This window comes from Pleurodeles waltl, chromosome 3_1 (genome assembly GCF_031143425.1).
Source record: "Pleurodeles waltl isolate 20211129_DDA chromosome 3_1, aPleWal1.hap1.20221129, whole genome shotgun sequence".
In the NCBI taxonomy this organism is placed as follows: domain Eukaryota; kingdom Metazoa; phylum Chordata; class Amphibia; order Caudata; family Salamandridae; genus Pleurodeles; species Pleurodeles waltl.
In genome coordinates this window covers 1950339653-1950359064 of record NC_090440.1, presented here as the reverse complement: position 1 = coordinate 1950359064, position 19412 = coordinate 1950339653, and positions in this window count along the sequence as shown.

Sequence of the window (19412 nt, the reverse complement as noted above, 5' to 3'; positions counted from 1 at the left end):
TGAAAGACCTCTTAATCGCAATCAACAATTGGTCTTCGCCCATGGGACAAAAACCCGCAGTCATTTCCTCATACGCTTTCAAGCAACGTACAACTCATAGTTTAGGAGCAAAAGGGAACGCCGGATAAGATACCGACCTGGTATGACATTTGGTCCTACGGGCCACTGTAAAAGTTATACCGTCTGGAGAGAATACTCTACCTGACACGTCCAGAGCCCTGACGTCTGGAACTCTTGTGCAAGAAATTGGGCAGAGCAACATCGCTAGTTTAGCTGACAATTCCTTCCGGGACAGAAGATGATTATCCTGCCACAAAGAAAATAGGTGTAAAACCAGATTGACATCCCACAGTTCCGAATACCTAGGTTCAGGAGGACGGGAATGCCTAATGCCTTTAAGAAGATTACACACCCAGTGATGAGTTCCCACCGGCTGATTGTCCAGAAGGGGGTGGCCCACCGAAATAGCAGAGTGGAAAGAATTCACCTTGCAATAAGACATGCCAGCTGCAGCCAGTTCCGCTAGGAAATTTAGGATGTCAGTAACGTAGGCCCCCATGGGATCTGTATGCCGGTCCATACACCAGCGAGCCCAAGCTGATCTGTATCACTTGCCAGTCCCTGGAGCCCATGCCTGGGTGATGAAACCGTGAGCTTCCTGCGAAAGTCTGCGATCAAACCAGCTAGAACTGAAATCTTCCATGCCACCAGATGCAGATGGCTCTGGAGAACCAGAGGATGGAACTGGCCCAACGGATCACGAAGGATCGAAGAGGATGCTGGAAGCCAAAATGGAAAATTGCACGAGAGTTCCAGAAGAGTGTGGAACCAAGCCTGGGAGCGCCATAGGGGCGTCACTAGAATCACAGTCGCTTCCTGGCGACGGACTTGGGCTGACACCCTGGAAATCAGCAGAAAGGGGGGGAATGAATAACCCCAAATCTCGCTCCAGTCCTGAAGGAACGCTTCCACTGCCTCCGTCCCCGGATCTGGACGTCAGCTGAAATACCGGTAAAGTTGAGTGTTCCACCTGGACGCAAAGAGGTCCACCATGCAAGGGCCACACCGAGCCATGATTGCCCTGAAGACCGCTGGATCCAGCTTCCAATTGCTGGAGTCCCGAAGGAATCTGGAGTTCCAATCCGCAAGAGCGTTTTGGGAGCCAGGCAGATACTCCGCCGTGACCGAGATCTGGTGTGCCAGGCAAAAGTGCCAAAAATCCTTCGCCAGATCCGCTAGGGCCCTCGACCGAGTGCCCCAGACGATTGATATATTGGACGGCCGATACGTTGTCCATCCAAAGGAGAACCACGCAGGAGACCCGGTCCTGTGTCAAGGATTTGATTGAAAATGAGCCCGCTAACAGCTCCAGGCAATTGATATGCATATCGAGTTCCTGCGGGGTCCAACGTCCCCGGAAGGACACATCCCCGCAGCAGGCTCCCCATCCATGTAGGCTGACATCCGCCTCTATAACCAGGTCGGGGGAGGACCCGAATATGGCCATGCCATTCCATGCCTCCATGTGGTCCAACCTTCATTGTAACTCCATCCTTGCCTCCGAATTGAGGGAAATCAACTCTGAATACATCAGCCCGTGGCACAGGTGATGAGCCTTGAGCCGCTGCAAAGCCCTGTAATGAAGGGGGCCTGGAAAAATGGCCTAGATCGACGAGGAAAGTAACCCCACCACGCGGGCTAGCTGACGTAGCGAAATTCGGTCGCGCCTCAGGACTATCCGCAACTCCTTCTTGATCTTGGAGATCTTCTGTAGCAGGAGACTGAGGGATGCGGCCTGGGAGTCTATGAGGAACCCCAGAAAAAACATTGTCTGCAAAGGCAGCAGATCGGATTTCTGTTGGTTGATAACAAACCCCAGGTCCTGCAGGAGAACAGTAGTCATGTTCACGTTGGATAATAGTTGAGACCTGGACTGATCCATCAGAAGTATGTCGTCCAGGTAAATGATGAGGTGAACCCCCTGAGAGAGAAGGAACTCTACCACCGGTTTCAGTAACTTGGTAAAACACCAAGGGGCTGACGATAGACCGAACGGGAGGGAGGTGAATTCGAACACTTGACCCCTCCAAAGAAACTGCAGGAATCTGCGATAAGGGGGAAAAATGGTAACCGTTAGATACGCATCCTTGAGGTCCAGACAGACCATCCAATCCCCCGGCAGGAAGATATCCTGAAGCATATGTATACCCTCCATCTTGAAGTGTCGATAAACTACCCAATCATTGAAAGAACGAAGGTTGCTCACCGGACGAAAACCTTTGTCTTTTTTCTCCACGAGAAACAGGTTGCTGACGAACCCTCTGGGGTGGGGAGAGGAAAGACAAATGGCCCCTTTGCTAAGAAGTTCCTGAACCTCTGTGTCTATAAGAGCGGCGGCTGAAGCCGAAAAACGTAAAGGTCTGGGCAGATCCTGCTGTAACGGAGTTCCCCAGAACTCTATGTGGAAACCCGATACCGTCTGTAGCACCCACGCATCGGAGGTTATGAGTTCCCAGTTCCGTTTGAACAGACTCAACCTCCCTCCCAATTCTAGAGGGGAAAAAGGGATACTCCATACCCGAAGTGCCTCCTGGGGCATTGGAAGCTCCTCTGGCGATCCTGTTCGCTCTGCCTCTCCCTTTTCCCCTGTTGGGGAAGAAGGTTCCTTGGCGACCGTCTCACCAACCTGACTGCCTGTAGGGCGCAAGGCCTTGTTGGGCCTGGCGGCTAGAAGAGCGACCCTTGCCTCGTCCGGCCCCACCAAAAACCTTGCCCGTAATTTTTTTTTTATGGAGGACTGAGCCTTATCGAGGGCCGAAAATGTGGCCACAAATTTCCCCAGCTCCTTTACGAATGGGTCTCCAAACAACTGGCCTTGGGCCACCAACCTGCTAAGCCCGATTGTGACCCCACAAGGAGGTCCAATTTATGGTTAAGCTTCCCACCGTTTCCTCCGGGTAGAGGCCCCTCCTGGCAGGGTAGAGTAGGTTGCGCTCGCACGCTCTTGAAGGGTAGCTCAAGAAGGAGGTTAAGATCCCCAAGCTGACCCGAGACACGCTTGCGTGATACCTTGGGAGAAGCACTAGGTGCAACCGCGTCGCCCCAAACATGCCCGGCCCTCTGGACACTTGCTCCCAAGCTGCGCCACGCTCTCCTTGATGGGAGCGAGAGCCTGCGCTATAGCTTGCGAGAGCAACACATCTACCCCTGGGGGTAGAATGCGATGGGAAGGGCCCTCCCCGGGGGACATGGTAGGGAAAGAGTCATGCACTTGTGCGGGCTGCATACTGGGATCCTGAGGATGAGGACAGATCACACCCAAAAAAATAGTAGGGTAGCCCCCCCAAGTCTGTCCAATAGGCCCACTAGGTCCAAGACCTTAAAAATATATATATGTGTATATATCGGGCCAACACCGTGAGAAAAAATAATAACAGGAGCGTCTTCCCGCTCCGGGGTGTAGCCAGACCGCAACGAGGTGTTTATTGGGAGGTTGGAGGGGTTAAGAAAAGAGCCTGGGCCCTTAAACCCCTAGCGCGCAAAAATCCTGAAGCGCCGAGCGCAAAGCGACTCTAGCGCAACGAAACACATGGAGAAAATGAACGCGCGCCCTCTAGAGGGCCCGACGCGCCACTGCACTCAAGCGCTCGAGCTTCAAAGGGAGCCTCCCGCGCTGCAGTAACCAGGTTGCTAAAAGGATACTGCCGCTGGTAAGCGTATATCGGAAGGAACACACAACAACAGTCAAAATCACCCTTCAAACACAGGAGTGCAAAGAGCAGAAAAGGCACTTATCTGTCCTCTCAGCAAAGAAGAAAGAGGGGGATATGACGTGCGATGGACATTTTATACCGATATGTTAATGGAGCCGGTGTTCTACGGTCGTCATGGCAACGCTTATGAGTCTTGTGGTTCCGTTTTGTTTTTGTTGAACTTTGAACCTGCTGTACTTAATAAAGAGTGAAGAAAGATCTGCATAATCATCGCCTCCGGTCCTGCCATAGAATTGCATACCTGTCAACCAGTTGGCTCTTCACAGCAAGTCCACATTTTTACGAGGGTTATCCTTGTGTCATCTTAAGGATTTTAGGGGACCCAGGCAAGAAATATTTTGGGGGCCCATACAGGCAAAGGCCGGCCTCTGCTCAGATAGCATCCTGGGCAGAACCAACATTGGAGTCCCTTACTCACCTAGTTTTCAAGGTAGTGGCCTTTAACCTGAGATGTACAAAAATCAAACCATTATCTCTTTAACCTAGCAAATAATTTTTTCTTTGCATCATGGTACATGTAGTCCTATATTTATAGTGAGAAGAAACAAAGCTGCAAATACTTGGAATGCAAAGAGAGACAGTAGAACTTAATAAAATACCACTATTCGAGTAGCACTGTAGTTTTGTATTGGTCACCTTTATGTGACCAGAAAGATGTAAGAGGTTTCATGTTTAGAAATAAATATTTAGCATTTAGGGCCACATGTACAAATATTTGGATTTGCGATTTCCTAATTGCGAAGCATGCAAATCGCAATTAGGGGATCACAAATCCAAATGTAAGAAACTTCATTGAGTTTCTTTTGCGATTCCCAGTGGGTCACAAATAGACCTGCCTCGTTAATATTAATGAGGTAGGTCGCAATTTGCGACCCACAGAGAATCGCAAAAATCACAGGGATGGTGGCCTGCTGGTGTCAGCAGACCATCATGTCTGTGATTGCTTTTAAATAGAGCAATCTATTTTTCTTAAATGCAGCCTGTTTTCCTTAAAGGAAAACAGGCTGCGTTTAAAAAGAAAGAAAATGAAACGTTTCAGTTTCATTTTTGAAGAGTAGGCAGTGGTCCGTGGGACCACTACCTGCTCTTCAAAAACATTTTTGCATGTATTCACAAAGGGGTTAGCACCAATTTGAAATTGGTGCTAACTGCGATTGGTTTACGACTGCATTCAGGGTCACAAAACAATCATACATACCATTTAGATTCGGTATTAGGAAGGGACTCCCTGAACACGCCTAAAACCGAATCGCAAAACCCAAATTGCGATTCGGTAACAAGTTACCGAATCACAGTTTGGGCCTTGCACATCTCAAAAAGCATGTTTCTAGTCGCAAACAGGCCGATTCTGCGAATCAACCTGTTTGCGACTAGAAAAATACTTTGTACATGTAGCCCTTAGTGTTATAGAGGTTCAGATCTCACGTCTGAGACCGTCGCTGTCCTTTTCCAACCTTTTCTTCCCCGATGCTGCTGCTAAATAAAAGGAGACAACTGGGATCCAGGGGATGTGCATTGGGGGTGGGGCTTTTGTATTCAGGGTCAGGTCTTGGCTTATTATACAAACTTCCCCACGCCTCCCGCATTCCCACCTGATTCACGCACCGCTAGGGTTGCCACCCTTTCAATAGAAAAATACCAGCCAATTGTTGTAGTATCAAGAGTCTACTAGAAAGAAAATCAAATGTATTAATTTGTTAACATGATTTTCTGTCTGTATTTACTTTAGTTTATTAGTTAGGGATCACTAAGGCAGCTCTAGAACACATTTAAAAGTGTTTTCTATTATTTGAAGTATGCACAGATAAGGGATAAAAATACCGGCTTTGAATGATTTTGCTTATTTTTGTACCTGCATGGACATGGTGCCAGTAGAACACGGCCAGGGGGCAACCCTACCTGCAGCTCTGCTTCCTCCTGCCAGTGCCAAATTGTAGATGAGGAAGGGTAGAGTATGTGAAGGCGATGTGAGGGCGAGAGGATAAAACTTTTTCTAGCTATCGCATCAAGAATTTTCTATTCTATTAAGGACACGGAGGCGAGGATTATGCTTTGTCTTTCTATATTGAAAGAATACAGCAGCCAATAAACGTTTAAATAACCAAAAAACTACATAACCCCACATTCCCAGTAGTCCAATCTGACCAATACCTGATCTATAGCCCATATAAATGTCTTTGTGTCTTTAGTCCTTCCTCTTTCTTTGCCATAACAAAACAAAACAACCTGAGTATGAACTGAATCTTCAATCCAACTAGGATCTTCGCCTTGGAATCCAACAGGTTACTGCCCACATGCTCCGGTCACTGAAACATTGAATCCTTATGCATCGTTGTTATCAGAACCTAATAAAGAAAAATAGATCAATAATATCTCATATAAAAATGGGAGGGAAATCAGATTAGATACAGATATCAAATATGCATCACGAATTTTGATAACTTCAGTAATGAAATAAATATCAAATAGATTCCTTAAATACATATCAAATAATGGTGGGTTAATCCTCGCCTCCGTGTACTTAATAGAATTGAAAAGTCTTGACGCTATAGCTAGAAATTATTTTTTTCTGTGGCAGGGCCGGAAGCTTCGGATTATGCTAGTTCAAAGCTGATCCACCACAACCAAAGCTACATCTACAATAGGTTTATGCTGAAACACCTTAAATGTACTATCAGAAGACCAATCTGCAGCATTCATAATGTCCTCCAAAGGAGAACCAGCTCCAAAAGTCTTAAAGGCCATAGCACCTCTCACAGAATGTGCCCCAAAGGAGGAAACATCAATACCTGCTTCACACAACAACCATTTAATCCATCTAGCCAAAGTGGCAGAGGAGACCGGAGAAAATGGTCTCTGTAAGGAAATTAGTAATTATCCTCAAGTATCCCTGCAAAATTCACGAGTACATTCTTCATATGCCTTTATGCATCGTATCACACATAATTTAGGATGATGTGGAAAAGCTGGATAAAATACACATTTTGAAGCAGTCTCAGTACGTTTTGAAATGGAAAAGGAAACCCCGAAGGAGTAAATACTCTACCTGCTAAATCAAGGGCTCTCACATCTGATACCCTTCTGCATGAAATAAGACACAATAATATTGTGAATTTGGCCGACAATTGCTTAAGTGTTAAATCTTCATTACATGGCCAATTTCATAGAAAACGAAGCACAATCCTGTAAAACTGTATATTTAGGCTGCAGGAGTTTGACCATCCTGATGCCTCTTACAAGCTTGCTAACTAAAGGGTGTTCGCCCACCGGTTTGCCTTCAATATGAGGATGTCCATCTGAAAGAGCTGAATTAAAATTATTGTTAGTCCTATAGGCTAAACCGTGCATAGCCAATTCTGATAAGAAATTGATAATCATGCTAATGTGGGTCCCCAGGGGTTCAGTACTCCCCTGACTGCACCAACCCATCCATCACTTCCAAGAAGCCTCATATCTTTTATGAGTGGAAGGTGCCCAGGCCTGGGATAGGAAGAAGATAGCTTCTCTCGAAACATTTGTTATTTGCCAACGTCCCCTGAAAGTCTCCACGCCATGACGGACAACAGTCCCTGTAGTATTAGAGAATGAGGGAGGACAGCCGGATCGAGAAGTAACGAGGGGAACAACGGCAGAAGAATCGAAGGGGCACAAGATAGTGACATCACCACCAAGAACCACGACTGAGCTCTCCACAGAGGTGTTATCAAAATGATCTCCGCCCCCCTGTCTCCGAACCTGAGAATGTATCCTCTGAATCAATGAGAAGGGGGAAAGGCATACAATAGAGAGTTCGTCCAAACCTGAAGGAAAGCGGCCGTCGCCAGGGCTGACGGATCTGGTCTCCAACTGTAAAAGAGAGGGAAGTGAGAATTGAGGCGAGACACAAAGAGGTCTATCGCACACTTGCCCCAATGACTCGTAAGTGTCAAGAATATGGACTGGTGAAGCTTCCAGTCACTGTCGTCCCTCAATAACTGCGAGTTCCAATCTGCTATCACATTGGAACGTCCCAGAATGTATTCTGCCATCACCGATATCTGATGATAAGGACACAAATGCCAGAATTCCCTGGCAATCGCCGCCAGTATTCCGGTCCTGGTCCCACCCAATCGATTGATATATCGCACCACCAAGATGTTGTTCATACGTAACAGTATGCAACAGCTGGCTTTGTGAGGAGAAAGAGAGCGAATCGCGAAAGCTCCCGCCAATAGTTCCAAACAATTGATATGTAGGGAGAGTTCTGCTGGAGACCACCTGCCCCCGTCTCTACTGTTCCACATCGTAATCTCCACCCCCACGGACTGGCATCCGACTCTACGGCTATCTCTGGGACAGAGGCAAAGATTGCTCTGCCGTTCCAAGCATCCATGTGCTCCAACCACCAAGATCTCTCCGCTCGGTCTTCGTCTGTCAGAGAAATCTGCTCTGCATAACTCAGACCTTTGTGCAGATGCAGAATCTTTAGACACTGAAGGGCCCTGTAATTTAAGGGACCTGGAAATATTGCCTGAATAGAAAAGGCTTGAAGCCCTACCAACCACGCCAGAGTCCTCAATGATATACTCGGAGAGGCAAGGGCTCTCCGTTACTCTTTCTTGATTGTAGATCGTTTAGTCAGAGAAAGTTTTAACTGTGCTTTGACAGAATCAAACTGAAAGCGTAAGAATTCTATATATTGTGAGGGAATGATGACAGATTTGTCTGAATTTATCAGAAACCTCACATCCTGCAAGATACAAATGGTCCAATTTAGATGGACAAGAACTAACTCTTTTGTTTGAGCCATAATTAGAATGTCGTTTAGATAAATATGTATGCCTCTTTCTTGAAGAAATTGCACAATAGGTTGCAGCAATTTGCTGAAGCACTAAGGGACAGTGGACAGACCGAAGGGAAGGACTGCGAACTCGAACCATACGTTTCGCCAAGAAAACTGCAGGAATCTGCAAGGCTGCGTTAAAATTGGTACTGTCAAATAAGCATCTTTGAGGTCCAGACGGATGAGCCAATCCCACTCTTACAACAGATCCCTCAAAAGATGAATACCTTCCATCTTCAAATGGCGGTAGATTATGAAGGTATTGTACTCCCTGAGATTGAGAACCAATCGGTACCTGCCTCCTTTCTTTTGCACGAGAAAGAGCGTGCTGACAAACCCTGAGGGGTGCAAATCTGTAGGAACTACCTTCTGTAGAAGAGAAGCAACCTCGACGTCTATGAATTTGCTCTCTGCTTGGGAAAAACGTAGAGTAGAAGGAATGACTGGCTGCCTGGGAGGGGAATAAAACTCCAACTGGTAACCCAGTACAGTTTGAAGGATCCAGGGATCCTGAGATATTTGTCTCCAAGCTTGCAAATGCTCCTCTAATCTGCACCCCAAAAACACTTCAGAAAATGGAATGATTCTCACCTGTTGCCGGCAAGTCTGGGTTGTTGATGTTTCCCCTGTTTCCACCCCAATGGGTACGACCTCAACTCTTCTGCGGGAGGGATAGAATCCGGAAGAGGCTTGGTAGGAACTACGGCCTCTTTGCGAGTAAGTGGAGGAGGCCTGATAAAATCCACTGCCTGGCGCTCGGTCTCTATAGCTTCCGGTCTTGAGAAAAAGGCCGCCACTGAACATCTTTTTCATGGAGGATTAAGCTTTGTCCAGGGCAGAGAATGTGAAGATGTATTTACCAAGATCTTAAACAAATTTGACTCCGAAGAAACCAATCCAACCAACTTGGAGTTGATCCTCATCAAAAATGATTTGCGCTGCTCAAGTGCCATGACCGAGAAGACGAACAGCTCTTTGGGCCCACTCCAGGACTGCCTCAGGATCCAAAGGCGAATTATTCTCCTCGGCCTGTACCGTAAGCTCAAGGATCTTCATGATAGGCCCGGAAATATCCAAAAGCTTATCCAACAACCTCTCCAAGCGCAGTCCAGTCCCCTTTTAGGATCCTTTGTGAATTATTAAACAAAAGTGTCCATACTAAGGTCTAACTCTGGGTTATCTGCCGGTTTGCCAGTCAGGGAAGGACGGGGGCACTGCGAACGCAGAGTGTTGTGAACATCCTTGTCAAAACTCTTGCTCAACCTGTCCTGGACATAGCGCGCAACCTCCACTGAGGGCACCCATTCAGTGGATCTTGGGTGAATAATACTCTCTGGATCAAAAAATAGGTTCCTCTGAACCACTGTTTTGTCAGCTGAATGGTGGGATTTACGTTTCCTCTTACCCAACACTTTAGTTTCATCTTGAGTTTTCTCAGAATCAGAGGAATGGGAAGCAGAAGACTGAGATTCTTCAGGATGCATCAGTCCCTGAGAGGACAATTCTCTAGGGATCTCAGTGAGATCCTGTTCATATTCATGGTCTCTGAGGACCGAGGAAGCCATCTGGAACAAAATCTCCACTGAGGATCTAGGTCCTGTAGAAACCCTTTGGGTCCGACTCATATCAGGAATTTGAGTATCAGTCACCCTAGCATCAGAGGGTCTGTCCATCAATTCTCTTTGCCCAAAACGCACTAAGGACTGAGTAAAAGGTTTCAAAGCCTTTATAAGGGCTTGATTCAAAGAGTCCTGTATGTGATGACCCAGGTTCTGTACCAATATTTCCTCCATCTGATTTTCATATGGCTCTTTGGCCTCTTGCTGAAAGAATTTGTCCTTTTCTGTGTAATATGCCATCTCTCTAGGGATGAAGAGGTAAGAAGGAGTTCAGTAGGGGGAAATCGGCCCCTGTAGGTAATCAAATGGAGAAACTCCAGCCAAAATTGAGAGTATAACTCTCAAAACACGGCCTAAGAAGAAGTGGAGGGAGCACCTGCAGTATATTCCCTGGGGCAAAGCTCTTTGATGCTTTTTCCGCCACGTTGGGCGTTTTCACGGTAATTCTGATAAGAATTGAATCACACACGTCTGATGCCGGCGAGATCCGAAGCATAAAAGCCCCGGATCTCGTCTGCACATGTGCGCGATGTGAAAATCAAGAGAGGACTAGCCTCTCAGTAAGGGAGCGCTCATACGGCTTTAGGAAGCCATAAATTACCCTGCCCGAACACTGGGACGTCCCACAGTGCGTTCAAATGTTCAGCATAAGGTATCAACACCTCTGCGCTCACTGCAACCCGCAAAACCTTGAAAGGGAAATCATTGGGAGACGAACGAGCGCGGAGGACCGTGCACAGTAAAGAATGGAACGAGCCAGTCGCGAGTGCCGCTCAACCCCTGCTCCCGCTCCACGGCCACAATCAACAAATATAAAAAATAAATACAGTAATACAAATAATACTCTGCACATAAGCTATTGGCAAGCAGCAAAGAAAGAGGAAGGACTAAGGACACAAGGACATTTAGGACACAAGGACATTTATATGGACTGTAGACCAGGGATTGGTCAGATTGGACTACTGAGAATGTTGGGTTATGTAGTTTTTTGGTTATTTAAACATCTATTGGCTGCTATTATTCTTTCAGTAAAGAAAGAGAAAGCATAATCCGAAGCCTCCGTTACTGACATAGAATTTAATGGGCATCTGCAACCTGTACAAGAAAAAAAGAATAATTGAACACAACATTTGCTGAATTGCTGGAGACATTCCAGAGGTACGATGCTGAATGCTCTGCCTGCAGACTGCTCATTGTGGCCCTCTGAAAGTCAACACTCTGGGCAGGGACCCAGTTTACCCATGCTTAAGGTCAGCCTTGGGCCCATGTTTCAAACAACTTTGAATTTTATTACACATTTTTTTGATAATTTGAACCCTATGTTGGCTAACAATATTGAATTATATGTTAAATATTAAGATGAAAAATACACAGAAGTGAACTAGATAGAAAGTTCACTTTCTCTGGGGGTGGGGGACCCTTGAAAGATGGGGGGCCCGGGTAATTGTCTATTTTCTCCATGCCTTAAAACATTTCTGGGTGATCCCATTACGGTGAATAGAGAAAACATATTTTTGAAGCATTATGCTGGTTTGCAAAGAGGGTACCATAATGCAAGTACATGGAGGCATGTTGCTTGTGGGTGTATCGTATGGTAACAAGGATGAATGTTTTACAAACTTTGGAAGTGGAAGTAAATTGATAACTGAGGACGCACACTGTTACAAACCGGAAAAATCCAATTATATTTAACTGCTAAAGAGTAATAAACTGGATTATTGCCTCGTTACAAACTGTAATCTTCATTACCCTTAGTCCATCTAGTCCTTGTCACAGTCATTATCGCGTGAGATGAAGTCACCTCATCACAGCAACAAAAAACGAAGGGATCTTTGAAGGATAACTGCACTCACCCAAGCTGGGTGCCATAACGGGGTCTGCCACTCCTGGCTCCTCCTGTACATTTCCAAGCCATCATTAAAGAACTGAAAAGAGGGTAGGATGTAATGACTGTGGCAAGGATGAGCTGTATTAAGGGCAATGAAGATTATCAGTAAGTAACCGGGACAATACCCCCAAGTCCCTCTTCCTCGTCACAGTCATTACAAAATGAGATGTACCAAAACTGAAGTCCATTGATGAACAACCAACAAATCATAAGAACAACCATCTTAAGTATGCAACACCTCCAGGTATCATGCATGCCAAAGATCAAAACAGAAGTGAAAAATGAATTCAACTACAAAGTTCACAGCACCTGTCCCCAAACTCAAATGAAAATCAGAAATATTATTCAGGCGGTAATGCTTACCAAAAGTACGTTTCAAAGACCAAATAGCTGCCCTACAAATTTTCTGGATTGATAATCACTAAAATTCTGCACAGGAAGTTGCTATTCCACTTGTGGATTTCCTCTGAATTGGAAGATCTTCTGTATTAAAGGAAAAAAAAGCATTGTCACCCTTTTAGTTGGGACATAAGCGGAACATCACTTTAAATGGTAAAATTGTATACATATTTAGGAAAAGTTTTCTCTCCAAGTCTTAATAATAAGCCTTATTTTAAACACTTAGGAAATAAGTCCTAGGGAACATGTCAGCTCTACAACAGTTTTATAAATCTTCTGGGAGGAGACATTTTAAACATTTACTAGAAATATACAGAGAAACTATTCCTCCGACTCTTACTTATGCACTTGAGTATACACCCATAAGACAATGGTCCTCATTAAATCAATATGAAGGTAAGATTCCTCGAAACCTGGCTACGATAAGTCAGGGAGTCCCAGTGCAGGTTTTAAGACTAAAACCTGATCTTACTAGTTCATCTGCCATGGCAATGGTAAAGTTTGTAAGATAGACCTATAATTTATTTCTTGCAAAATAAAGTACTGTTAGAGATATATTTAGACAAGAATCCCTGAAGTACGCAAGAAAAGAATATACTTTTATGGAAAACCTAAAATTGGGATTAAACTAGAAGGAAAGATGGAATATTTACACATCTGGATTGCAGCAAAAATGAAACTTTTCTTAAAACTTAAATTCCAAGACTAGGTCACCAAAGTGGCATTGATCACTGCATGAATCTCACATTATACAAGTCACTACTGGCTATTTCAAATGACAAACATCCTCCAAAATATTTACCATTCACCTTTGACTGTGAGGGTAGGCGTGTAATACTGCTACCCAGGCTGGGAGCGCTACCACTTAATATCTGCAAACTCCACTGCAATAATACGTACGGCCGTGATAACTGTGTCATGCAGGGATCCAGAACTGAAGACATGCTATCTGCATCTGTCCAGCAGTTTCTGCAGCACGTCGTCAATATTCAATATTTTCTCTTTTAGATTCAACTTAATGACAGCTGATGAAATTATTATCTTTATGAAGTTTTTCTCCGAATTAATATGTATGTTACAACATATTTACATTGTTTAAAACTTTCCTTAAAAAAGGGTTTTAATATTGAGGATATGTGCAATAACAATTTTATAGTATGATTGTGGCAGCGTTTTTTTTATATTGTTGATTCCTGTATGGATCTAAATCAATAAAACGTTCACTTCACTTCCCATATTGTCCTGCAAAGTGGTATTTTGTAATTTCCTGCCTCCCTATCCTAGCTTGCCTTGGGGCACAAAAGAAATTACAGATGAGTTCATGTGGCACATATATGCCATATATTGGCAATACAATTTATGTATCATAGTGTGGCTGGGTCAATCTGGACAGTTGCATTAGTCAAAGTTTTCGATACAAGATAGGTCGTCACTGGTTTCCAAATGTCATGTGGATGGGACTGTAAGGTCCGCAGCTCTGCAGAGTTCTTGACTGATTCTTGAGAGAGTGATGCCAATCAATCAATGAACCGGCGAGGGGGACCACACATCTAGCGACAGGTATGAGAAATATCTTCTCAATCATTCTGTCTGGTGGGCGCCCTGAAGCTAGGTGACCAGCGGGGCCAAACCAGCAGGGCTATATAGACAACAAGGACATTGTGCAAATTTCTCTGGGTCAATTCTGTGCAGGCATTGCGAGGAACAGTATAGTCTGTTAAGAAACTTAAAAAGGAGCAGCTTATGTCTATATTTGATAGATATCAACTTGTTTTTTGAGCAGTAAAATGTCTATATATCCAAATTAATATCACACGCAATACCAATCCACCATTTTTCCAAGGCTCTAGGGTCTGTGTGTGTGCAGATTTCTGTATAGAACTTGTATAGTGTAGAGACCCGACCTCTTTGTTCTGTTTTTTGAACAAGTTGGATAGGTGGGTGAAACTCGAGTGGTTCTTCAGCGAAGATGGCCCATGTTGATGACACTGCATGTTGTAAGCACCTATATAGTTGAATAGTCTAAGAGTGTAAGGACTCTGTCTACTTCAAATTGATCAAGAGTAAGAAACCTCCCATCTATAAAAAGTTGCCTTTCCCACCCACAGTACTCTGGCACCCTGCAATCTATTCATCGCACCTCTGTCAAGTGTCGGGGGAGAGATGGGTTGTCAAAGAGGGGGATACATGGTGAATATAGTTGTGCACGTCCAACCTCAGCAGCCACGTGCCCTAGTAGCCAGATAGGGAAGCAGATGGTTTGTATAGTGTGCACCGGTTTCGGTAAACTAGTGGCTACACAAGTGTGTAATTCTCCCATTAGCACATGGACCTTCTCTATAGGAATACAAGAAGCACTGCATGTTAGGGTGTAACCAAATACAACATAGTGTGATTGTGTTGTGTGAAAATACCACTCCATGACTGGGACCATGAAGGTCCCTGATCAGAAGGCAATGTGAGTGTCTCCTATCTCATTCTTGGGTTACGCCTGCCCAGGCTAGGCTGGTTAGTGTGATTTTTAATTGGAAAAAAGAGTCTAGCTGAACCGGACTGGGATATTATGAAACATATACAAATTTGGGAGAAGTAATATCTTAATAAGTGCAATCCTGTCTGCCACAGAGTATGGCAATATTATCCACCTCTCAGCCTGGACTTGCAGTTTGACAAATGCTGGATCACAGCTAATATAATTTAGAATTTCTCTCTCTTAAGCATGATCTTTAAGTAAAGGACAAGACTGTGTCACACCAGTGCAATGGAAGTGCCATCATCGGTTTGCAGGCTGCAACATTCAATGGGAACATTTCTGACTTGGCCTAGGTAATGTGCACCCCAATATACTAGGAGCTAAAGATGTAATCTCTATCAGTGGTGCCTGCTACTCAAAACAACTGTAAAACCAACAGTGCCCTTGACAGACAAATCACACCCTACCTCTCACTTATGTCCCAGTACCTATCTGGAGACAACCCCTGTGCCTGTGTGTGATACTTTGGCCAGGTCTGGTGACATTCACATCATTCCTGTTACTGCACTGATTGTGTGAATAAATATATAGGCGGTGTCTCACGTAAGCAACCACCAACCACCAGCTAATTGGCTGTTACCAGTTTGCTCTCCTTCTCCTCATCGGCAGCTTTCCTATAAACTGGGGGAACCAACACTCGCACAAAACCATAGAAATTCAACTGTTATAGTTAGAGATATGTCAGGTAACTATAACTCGTGCCCTAAAGTAACTAAAACTCGAGCCCCCGCCATGCACAGTTTTTTAATGAAGAACTTTACAGCAAATGTTACAGTGATATTATCAATGATGTTATAAAAGATGTCATGAGTACTGTAATACCTGAGGTAATTAGAAGTGCATGGCAATGGCGCAAGTTATAGTTACCTTAGGGCACAAATTATAGTTACCTGACATAACTTTAACTATAACAGCAACATTTCTGTGGTTTTGTGTGAGTAAATGCATTACCTAACTATAAAGTCCCTGTAACCTTTGTTTTATACATATATATATACATGTTTATTTATTACCTACTGGCAATTGCCAGTAGGTAGTTATAGTTAGGACCATGTTTCCATAGAAAAGTAGTTTTTTGACTTGCCAATATTTTTGGCACCGTTTGTCGAATCTTCTCCAAATTTTCCCCAAAAAGTTGGACCAGTGATTCTTGTTGTGCACAGGAAGTTTTGGGGTGATCTGTCAAGCGGGGGCCAAGAAAAAGGGAGCTAAAAAAATGTTGCGTTTCGCATGTTAATTCCCATAGGACCTGTCAAGGTGGCTACAGCCAGAACCACTATACGGAATTACACCAAATTTTGCAGAAAGCTAGCAGCTGATACGCAGATTGTGCTTTTTGTTATTTGGTGAAAATCCATTCAGTATTTTAGGCGATATTCAAGGCTAAATAAATTTGTATATCCCTGGCTGTGAAAAATTTGCGAACATTTGTGAATTTTCGCAAATACGCATGGTAAAAGAAGCGTTGCAATTGGCTGACCGCAACCTGACTAGAAAGTTGCAACCTCCATTTTATTTCAGAGGAAAAGGGTCCCCAGGGGTGAAAATTCTAATTGAAAGTGGCATATGGGGCCAGGTACCCTGACCCCAGGGGTGTGATATAGGTTTGCTTTAGGGGATAAATATAGATTTAACATAATTTTGTGTCACGGCATGCACTAGTCATGACAATTCACGAATTTTCATAAATATTTGTGATTTATTTTCAAAATATTCGCAATTATGGAAAAATTTGAAAGAAAAAACACACTCATTCATATACTAATTCATTCACTCATACATACACTCAGAGGCTCAAGCGCTCACTCACACACCCACTCATAGACTCACACACCCACTTTCAGACCCACTCAGACACTCACGCACCCACTCACACATCCACTGACAGAGACAGGCCCTATGGCCAACCTGCTGTGCTCGCACGGCAAAAGGCCATGCATGGCACAGGGTTGGGTGGTTATGAGGGCTTGGCTGAAAGGCCTGACTGCAAGGCCAGGCCTTGCGACCAACCCTCGCCACACACAGCCAAAGGCTTTGCGCTGTGCGGGTTGGAAAAACATATAGTAATTAAAATTACTTTATGTTAAAAAAACATAGAAATTCACTGAAAAAAACAAAGGTTACAGGGATGTTATAGTTAGGTTCTGAATTTACTCGTACAAAACCTTAGAAATTCAGCAGTTATAGTTAGAGCTCTTTTAAGTAACTATACCTCGTGCCCTAAGGTAACTATAGCTTGCGCCTTCGCCATGCACAGCTAATTACTCCACATATTATGTAATTGATGAGACCTTGTATTGCATCTTTGATACCACTGCGGTGCTTGCAATAATATTATTGATAAGAAAACTGTGCATGGCAAGGGTGCCAGTTATATTTACCTTAGTGCGCGAGTTATAGTTACTTGAAAGAACTCTAACTATAACTGCTGAATTTCTATGGTTTTGTCACATCCCTGTAACCTTTGTTTTTTCAGTGAATATATATATGTATATATTCCCTGAAAAAATTAAAGGTTGCAGGGACATTATAGTTAGGTACTGCATTTACTCGCACAAAACCATAGAAGCTATAATTGCTGAATTTCTATGGTTTTGTGCAAGTGAATGCCGTACCTATCTATAACGTCCCAGTAACGTTTGTTTTTTTCAATATATATATATATATATATATATATATATATATATATATATATATATATATATATGTGAATGGCTGAGTAAGTGGGTGTGTGAGTTGTGAGTGGCTCTTTCAGTAAGTTAGAGGCTGTATTTTTGTATGAGCAAGTTAGTGGGTGTGTCAGTGACTGCATGAATGAAGCGAAATGTATGGGTGACTGTGTACGTGTGTCACTAAATAGGAGAGTGAGTATGTGTGTTAGTATCCATATGAGTAAGTGATTGGGTGTGTGAATAACTGTGTGGGTGAGTGAGTGGTTGTGTTACTTGTTGTAGAGGTAAGTGAGTGGATTTACAAGTAGTTGCATGGGTGAGTGACTAATTGTATAAGTGGCTGTTTGTCTATATGACTGGGTGTCTTTGTGCATGTATTTCTGAGTATGTGGGTATATGAGTGGGTGCATGGGTGTGTGAGTGGCTCGCTCAGTACAAGAATAAGTGAAGATTGTATTAGCTGTGTAGGTGCCTCTGTAGCTGTCCGAATGACTTTAAGAGTGTATAAGATGGTATATGAATAATTTCATGGCAAAGAGAGTGGTTGTGTTTTTGGGTTCACAAGTAAGTAAATGGGTGTGTAAGTGGATTTTACAATGAGTGCTTGTTTTGTGTGTAGTTGTATGAGTGTGTGAATGGGTATGTGAGTACTTCTGTGAGGGGATGAGTGCATGCATGAGAGGTTTGTATGGGCATGTGAGTGGGGTGTGAGAGTACTTAGGTGGATGTCATCAGTGATGTTAACTGAGATGTCATCAGTGATACCACTGACCATGTCACGAGTGATGTGACATGTGAGGTCATAAGCAGTGGATTGCGGGGGTGTAAGTTATATTTAGGGCTTGTAACTATAACTGGTGAATTTCTGGTGGCTGGAGCAGGGGACAGGACTGAAGCAGATGGTGGGGGTTGGGGAGAGCTAGCAGGAGTGCTGATCAAATATGTTTGTCTCCCTTCCCTCCTCTTTTGTTGCTTTTTCCTTAAACTTTCCGATATTCGCAAATTCTTCTTGAATTGTCCCATGACATTCATACCGGTTTCGCAGAACGTTCACGAAACTTGCCGTGATTTTTACAAAGTGATAAAATGCTACATAGACATTCTCAAAATTATTTTTGAGGTGGGAGGTTTATTATTTTCTGTTTTCAGATAGGTACTCATGAGTAATTTACCTTTATATACACGTTTTAATATATATTTCAGTATTCACAATTTTGTCATCACAATTTTGTCACCGCAATTGCGATGTATTTGTGAATATCATGTGACAGAGAAATAAAGAGATCTGATTGGCTAAAACATACTTCATTTTTTAATAGGAAGTCCACACCAGTTTCTGCCCCATTTCTCTTTAGCTCCCAGCATAGAGAGCCTGTTCCACACCTGTGTGTATTTTCTTCTCTTGGGTGCTTTTTACTTATAGAAATGGCTGCTTAATCTTCTGCGCAGGCTCCTGATCATGAAGATTCTTCATCAACTTCTTCTAAAGAAAGAGAGCCTTATAGAAAAGAGAGTATTGCTTGGAAGTTTTTTGACATACCTTCAGATGAGAAAAAGGGCAGTGCACATATAGGGCCAGATGTAGGAAGCATTTTGTATGGTGCAAACTGCGAAAATCGCGATGCTAAATTGCTTTGTGGCCGCGAATGCTGTCGCAAAGCAATTCGCAGTTACCACCAGTGTCACACTGGTGGTAACCCATTCGC